The 8,782-nt window shown below is 36.2% G+C and overlaps 1 protein-coding gene across 1 annotated transcript in view; it reads left to right on the top strand.

The window, feature by feature from the left end:
• LOC115441387 overlaps window positions 1-8,782 on the top strand; it is a gene marked incomplete in the record, with an annotated part of 28,085 nt that overhangs the window by 6,164 nt on the left and 13,139 nt on the right.

Below are 8,782 nucleotides of genomic sequence, written 5' to 3'. Positions count from 1 at the left end.
CGCAGTGGAAACACCTGTAAGCCGTCTACTAACTCCACAATAAAGTCTTCAATTTAGTTGCCATACTGTACGCTGAACGTAACGTATAGGAAATTAATGCGGTGTGGTCGTTCCTTGGGGAAATTTCCAGAGCACAGAATATTAAATAAGCCCTGATAGAACTGGCGTGGACTGTATCAAGTATCGTTATATGGTACGTCCTTTGGGATTACTGTGACGTAGTGGAACTGCGTTATAAAAAATCAGTGTAACTTATATTGGATCAATATGACAATTCCTTGTTTATGTTTAGTACTGTGAAAGTTATTATCCGTAGAGTATTTAATCAGACATAAAAAGCGTGTGTGCAATTCTTTAATTCTTAGTAAAGTTCAAACAAAATATATCTAGAAATAATCTGTGCTTTAGAAATTGACACTAGGTTGGCGTTGCGCAAGGTAATTTAGTTTTCAATTGTAAAAAATGTTATGTCTTACAACATAAAATTGAATCTAGTGTTTATTTAGCATTGCCTTGTCAAGACCACAACCAGACACATTTTGAATAACTTTTATTACTAACATAATTTATCCGTGATCGTGCCACGCTTACTTCCAAAACGGTTTTGTTGAAACACAACCTTCAAACGTCTCAATAGCCATAAACTTTAATATCGTGATTTTTTTGATTTTGATAGTTCTTATCCATTAATGACCAAAGAAAATATAGGATTGTCCTGTTCTAATTATGCTTATTTATATTGGCTAAATATCCCTATTTGCTTATTTATATTGTCTTTTTAAAGATTATTCGATGATAAATGCTTAATGACGCGTACACTGATCGGGTTGAATGCATTTCCTGCATAGCGCACTTAAATGTCATACATCCGGAACACATACGCTTCATTGATAGCAGAAACTTGGTTTGTATGACAAAACATCCAGATTCAATAAAACAGTGATTCACAATCTTATGTCCAGTCGAGGAATTTGGAACGTCAAAGACGGCGGCGACTCAAAGACGTCCAACGACTAAATAAAAACCAGCGTGATCTCATACGTGGGGTTCGATCGATGTCTCCCCAGCTAATGACCGTGACATGTAATCTAGGCCGGCGGAAGATATTGCCTTTTCTAGACCTCAACAACGTCGTTCCACATAACGTTAGATGGAAATTACGAATTATATATCACAAGGCGTAGAGCTTAGAGCTGTATATAAATTAGACAGAAACCAGTCTCAAACCGTTACAGATGAATATTGATAAACTATCAATTTTAAAATTTGTGTGGTTAATTAAAAGGACTTTGACATACCGGATTGTCCTGATAAATTAGATGGTTCTGCCTAAATTGTTTTCGAGATCAGTGGTTATGCAAGAAACATCGTAATGGTAATCTAAGAAGGAAATAGTAAATCCAGGACCGCGGTATTTCCATATCTAGTTTATATTGCGTACAGGAATGAGGTCAGTTGCTTGTATGCGAGCCTTGTTCGATTGGTTGCATGTGCAATGCTAAAACAAGAATATTTTGTATCAGAATGTTTGGATTATAAAAATGAAATGAAAGGCTCGGTGTTCAGAAAGATTTCTGGAACCAAAGAAAGGATCTACTTTACCCCTTCGATGCCTAAAGTAGTGATATAGTACTACTCAGAAACTCGTATAGAAAAAAGACAAACGTATATTCTTATATATACCCTGCTAACCACACGGTTGATAATAAGATTTTATGTATTGTTCAAAAACGTTAAGTCTCGCACAAAGAAAATACTTGGATAATTTTCTAGACGCAAGTTCCAAGCTTATATACTGATGTTTTCCGTCCGGTGCAGTATGGAGGCCATCAAGTATCGCATTATCTTCATATACAAACAGATATTACCTTCCGCTTTCAAGATATGATGTAGCGTTAGCAGAATCTATAAATGCATCGTCGGACGTCATTGAACACCTCACGGCAAAATTAGACGAATGGCGCTCACAAGTCACAACATATTTAGCTTTATATTATTACACTCTTCCGAATAGCACGTTTTCATGCTTCTCTAACACGTTTAATGATGTATTTTGCGGGCTGGTGCACTGAGCACCAACAAGGTTTTATTGCTATTTTAATAATTAGATTTACTCTTGCAAAACCCAATGTCGACATTTGTTTCTTAATTTTTCTAAGAGTTATGACCACAAGTCATAAACAATACATATGTTTGCGAATTCAATTGGTGATGTAAATTTAAAGCATATTTAATTATTCATATTTATCATATGTTCGGGGTTAAAAGTTGATTTAAAGAAACGCACATTATTTTACCAGAATTGAGAATTAATGAAGTATCAGCAATCAACATCGACCTTTATTCAGATCGTAGCGAAACCGGGTGAAGAAAGCGAAAGTGAATAAGTACTATTAAAAATACTTAACATCGCTCAACACTTACAATTACCATAGCGCAATATTTACATAACGTGATTATGGCGTCAAACACAAACTTGCAAATTTTATGTTCATGCCGTCCCACTTGGACCGGCCTTGACTCTGAACTTGCATAATGAGATCACGAACGGGTGGAGTTAATAATACGTGTTTAAAAGTCCATATGGACACCGATTCGGTTGTGCACATGGGCGGAGTTAGGCGGGGGCAGCCAGCGCCCACCGCGTTCATGCATCGAGGGATACTGACATTTAAAAACGTCTATAAACAGCCCATGTGCAAGACGTTATCACACGAGTTTCGTGTTCTAATTGTGAATAGGGTTGTTCAGCATCTTGTTATATTATATTTGACTATACTGCTTGGTGCCATAATTTTCGCTCAATAACGATTTTAAGGTTTTAAGTAAAATTGGAATGATTAACACAGAGATATTGTACTTTCGTACCCATGTTATCAAAAGATTACTCAATACTTAGTGGTGGTTACTGGCAGCCCTGAACAACGTCTCAAGTGCTCGAGTTCTGAAGTTATTTGTAGTTTCTGATAAGGCTAATCGATTAATTATATTATTACAGCTTGACGGTGGCCGAGATTGGCATTTTAATGGGTTCTCAGAGAAAGATACGCTACAGCAGAATTGATGTTTGTGAATGCGAACGATAATTATAAGTGTGCTGTACTTGAAATCATTTCGATATGTACTGTAGGATTTGTTGAGATATTTCAATTGTATTATTGTTATCAGCAACGTAATGAGATAAATAATTTGCAGGAAAATGTTGATAAATTAAAATAAAATCATCATCCAAAAATGTTATAGAGCCTGAGGCACCCACTTAAGTATTTAAAAAAACATTTATTCAAAATAAATCTCAAATCAGCCTAAACCTCTTATAAAAACGAGACAACGTATATCACACGTCTTATTTGATTAAAAAAAATATTCAAATCATATTTTGTCACCTTGTAAGTAATATTGAATACGTCTCCGACATCTAGTCTTGTCAGGTGTATTGTAACGTGTTGCGACGTGTTAGTTTTACTAGTTATTCCTGTTTCAATTTTGACCTCAACTGACCTAAAGTTCTTTGCAAATATTGAAGCTCAGCGCTCGGTACGCGCTGTTGAATTTCACCTTATTTCCTTCAGCTACGGATGTTTTCTCTCGAGCATTTTATAAATGTATTTTTATTTTATAAAATTTTTTCACATTTCGACCGTTATTAATTCCAATACTACTTCCACTTGGAATATTTATGTTATGACGTCATGTTTGTAGGAAATAAAGTTGTGACGTTATTAACACTTTGACCTAAGATGTTGCCATACCCAGGTTCAGGATTTCGTTTGGATGGTCGTTTGTAACACTTCTGATATTATAGGAGAAACCATTGTTGCAATACGAGTATATGAGTTTTAAACAAACATACTATAGTATCTTCAGATCATCTAGTTTCTAGAAGGTTCTGATTTGCTTTAACGACACTCGTAATTTGAAAATGGAACTTATGGATTCAATTGATAAGTTAATGACTTTAATGTGACGACGTTTGATATTAGGTTGTCCATGATGTTGATTTATCCACAATTCAACAGTTATATAACATCTCGATGTCTTCGATGACGTATTGGGTGCTTGGTATCTAAGACATTGCTCTGAGAACCCAGATTCAAATCTCGGATCGAGCAGTAATATTGAGTTCTGTTCAGTATCATCCCGGATTCTCAAATCTGTGTCCGATATGGCGATAGGACCGCTCCCTATCACTTTATGGGACGGAACACATCTGGCCAAAAGTGGTTGTCCAGGTTGCACCTCTCCAGGGATAAAGTGACGTATTTGAGTGTGCGTGTATAAAATCTGACACTGAATGAAACAAATGAGCTTCATTAAAACTACTGGTATTCATTTGACGCACGATTGTGATGCAAGCTGAATGAGTCGCGCGCACTATTCACAGAATAAAGCACGTTTCCGTGTCAAGTCAAGTTTTATGAATATCTCGCCTTTCCATTTATAGAGAAAACCGCGTCTGTCTGAATAGCTTCTGAATATATGGAATCTTATTTATAGCTTGAATTTGAAACAAAGGCAACCGAAACAGCAGAACTTCACAGTTTCCACCGAAAATCACAGCCTTCCTAAGTGCAAAAATAAATTTACATTTCGACTTAACAATCTTTTTGTGATGGTTTTGGTTTTCATTAGTGTTTTTTTTTTTGTTGATTTGAATGACGAGACGAGTTTGCCGTTCGTCTGATCGTAAGCGATAAGACCGCTCATAAACAGTAGAAACACCATCCAACACCTTGAATTACAAAGTATTGATTGGTATTCCACTGCGATCGCCATTCTGAGACATGCGAGGTTATGTCACACTATGTCCAGTAGTTACACTGGCTACAATGTCCTTCAAACCGGAACACAACCGTGACTACACACTGCTGCTTGGCGGCAGAAAGACATTGCGGTGGTACTTTTCCAGGCGCACTCTCACATATGAGAGACCTACCACCAGTAAACACCAGTGTTTGAGAACCTTATAAATCAACGTTGTTGTTGACGTAACAGTCGTAATTAAGTATGTACTTTAAAAAACACACCGCAAGTTTATCAATTAACACTTCATATTATATTAGTATAACAGATTAGGTTACATATAAGCAGACCGTGACAAAAATAGAAGGCACTCAAATAGCCAAATATAGAGAATTCAATTGCAAATAAATTATACATAGATAGGAATAATATGAATGCATCCGCTTTTATAAGGATCCAAATGTAACTAGTCTTGATTGCATAATAAACAACTAGAATTTTAAATTGTGTGCATTTAATATATTGGCAGTAGAGTGACAAATATCATGCACTGATATCAAGATATTCCACTTTTTCTTTGAATGATGAGACCAGCTTTTCCTTCGCCTAATGGTAAGCGATACGACCACCCATAAACAGCAGAAACACCATCCAACACCTTGAATTACAAAGTATTATTTGGTATTCCACCGCGCTCGCCATCCTTAGACATGAAATATTAAGTCACTGTCAAACGGCTAAATTGATGAAGTTAATTTTACAATGAAGTCAACGAAAAGTCAGACCGGCGTTCATAGACTTTTTTTCTAAAAGGTTTGTTTGAAATAATAGGTATTAATGTTTATTAAGCAACAATGAGTCACAGTTTACGTTAATGAGTGCACGATCGCAGCTGCACAATTGGAACGGGCTGGCCAGCGGTGGCTACTGTTACAAAACACTACGTGCTGCGAACTTAATTATAAACCGATCTACTAATGCTAGATCAATATACCGCCGTTTTGTATAAATTATCGTAGCCGTTTATTTTTGATCCATCTCCAAAATTTGACCAATCAGAACAAGGACTTTCAAATGACTTATTTTGATTGGTCTATTCTCAGGATCTTATATTAAGATTAGGGTCGTTTATTGCAAACGATCAATAGATGTATACTTATGGCCGATTCTTACAAACGGTCTTTAGTGGTACCATCAAAACCATGGACAAAATGGTCCAATCAGATTAAAGTTTATTTGTTGCTTATTAACAAGTCATTTATGTTGGTTTATTCCTACCAATACTGCGTAGTTCGCGGTTGTGGTAGTTTATTCGAATCGGCCGATATTAGTAGGTTTAAGCGTTATTTGTTTACGATATTTTTGTTATGGTTGGTAAACATTGAAATTAAACTAATTTTCCGGATTCTATCGCGGTTTTTTGTTTTTTATTTTTCTCCCGACGTTTCAAAGACTTTGCAGCCTTCATGGTCACGGGGGGGACTGAGGTGTTGTTCATCCGCAAAGTCAAAGTTACAATATCTACCTACATTTTACAATTATACAACTTTTTAAAATTTTAGCTGTTGGTGGTCCGATCTACGCAGAATGAGCTCACAGTGTCTTGAAGTCTGGCAGCCGGTCTTTTGGGTTCCGATTTAATTAAATGTAGAACTGGATCCCAGGCTTGTGCAAGCTTCCAACCATCTTCCCTATTGAAATTAGGATGTTTTTTAATTTCAATAGCCTCGCGAATCATCCTGGGCAAGAATCGGTGTTCTTTGGCGAGGATTTGTGGCTTGTCTAGTCGCAGATAATGATTGGCGCCTCCTTCAGAGTGTTCAGCGACTGCAGACTTCGTCGAGCGTCGGTGTTTCACGTCAGCTATATGTTCTTTTACGCGGGTCCCTATATTTCTTTTTGTTTGCCCGATATAAGAGAGGCCACAGTTGCAATCTATTTTGTATACTCCCGGTTCTTGTAGAGGTATATGACACTTGACAGGTGGTAAAAATTGACAACACCTCAGTCCCCCCCCGTGACCATGAAAAATAAAAAACAAAAAACCGCGATAGAATCCGGAAAATTAGTTTAATTTCAATGTCTAACATTCGCGTAAATATAAGAAATCATTATGGTTGGTAAAGTTGTTATTCATGCATATAGTTGTTTTGTTTACGATATTTCTGGTATCTTTGTTTTCATTTTAAACGCTACTTTCTAGTTTGTCGAGATGATTGACTATCTACATTACATGCATTATTGATTGCACCTCCCTTTATGATAGTGTTGAGACGCTGTTTAATTGAATCTGTACGATGAGTAGGGAGGAACCCGCTGGGTAATCGATGTCTGATAAGCATTTGTTTTGCATCAATTTGCGATAGGCCTTGCAGTAGATTTCTGTTAATAAAATACATTAAATGATAAACTGTCATCGGATGCTGTGTATAATTTGTTATTTTTATGTATACTCTATAAATGCATTGATGGAAAAGTACAGCTAGTCTTCGTAGATGAAATGGTATATACACTTATCATGATCAATTACTGAATAAATAAGACCCTATGCAATGTTTTTTTGATAAACTTAAAACTCTTATCTCCTATACCCATAATTTTATCCGAACAATTATATAATTCCAAGGAAGTCTAAACTATTTGTAATACCATAACAAAGTGTGCATGCTTCATCGACCATAGTAAACGCGTGACAGCACTAGCAAACTGCATTGCCTACTTTGAGACCCAGTTTCATTCGAGAAATTATATTACGTAACAACATCCATAAAATTAATTTGCCGGCATGATTTATTGGTGGCAGGAAATTGGACCTTCTACCTGCCTCCCAACGTTGATTAGGTTTTAATTTGCAATATAACATCGTGTGTGTACGGAAGTCGGTCAGTTAGCCCTTTAAGTGGTTTAATTAAACGAGTTTCAATTTAAGGTGTCTGTTTTAAGGGTTCCGCAACAAAAGTAGGAACGGATAAATTCGTCCGAATCTTGTATTTAGATTTAAAAATATATATATATTAAAAATAATGTTTAGGCCACTTAACGAAATATTTCGTTCGAAAAATCTTAATTTAATATATGTTCATTTATTTTTAATGACTTTTTGGATCTCAGACCTCGATAACTTACATAAAATACTTCTAACCTTCTTTTATAAACATAAGAACACTTTGTACAACTGTAAAAATATCCACCAACAAGTTACATCAGCGTGGTGCAAATTGATCATGAATATTTGAAGCTATATTTGTTGCCTTCGTTATCGTTTTGTTGTTATTACGTTTGTGTACGCGACAATGTAAGAAATATTGGAAATCATTGTCGGTCATGTTTATGTTTGAGTTTCCGTACATTATTGTTTAGCATGAGTCATTTCTTATGTCATTGTCATGGATTAAGTTGTTAGTTGACAATGTTTACATTTTATTTGTGCATGGCTTTATCCTGCTTATCTGGGGTCCGTTCATCTTCCAAATGTTCTTCTGCCAGTCTATTTATGCGACGTGCGATCTCCGAGTTGTCAATGTTCTGTATTTATTAAAAAATTAACCATTGTTGTGACAGTCGTAATATGTTTTAGAAGTTATAACTTCAAGCATTTATCGCTCTAGAAAAAAGTATCAGACAGATAGTTCTGTTGCAGACTTGAACAGCGCATTGTGGGATTTTAGAAAACTACATAATCCTATCTATGTTAATCTCATTCATTTGTATATTTTTGTAGTATGCATAGATAGACAGATTACTTTGCCTGATATTGTTCAGTGAGACTGTTGACTTCCTTGGTGGCGTAGTTGTAATTGTAGACGGTACGAGTACGACTACCACTCGAATCCAGGTTCTGGGTTCGAATCTCGGGTCGGGTCAAAATAATTGTGATTGGGTTTTTCTATTTTCAAAAGTTACACAGTCACAGCTCGGAGTCAGGAAGCTGGCGGTGTGTTACCCCCATGCCTTGGGAAGCACGTAAATCCATTGGTCAATCTCTCTCCGGTCATTTTGGATTGCCGTCTCACCGGATTTTGAGAGTGAAGAGACAGAG

Source organism: Manduca sexta, chromosome 7 (assembly GCF_014839805.1).
Source record: "Manduca sexta isolate Smith_Timp_Sample1 chromosome 7, JHU_Msex_v1.0, whole genome shotgun sequence".
NCBI lineage: Eukaryota > Metazoa > Arthropoda > Insecta > Lepidoptera > Sphingidae > Manduca > Manduca sexta.
The sequence above is the reverse complement of the archived record's forward strand: the minus strand, read 5'-3'. Positions and strand labels throughout refer to the sequence as shown.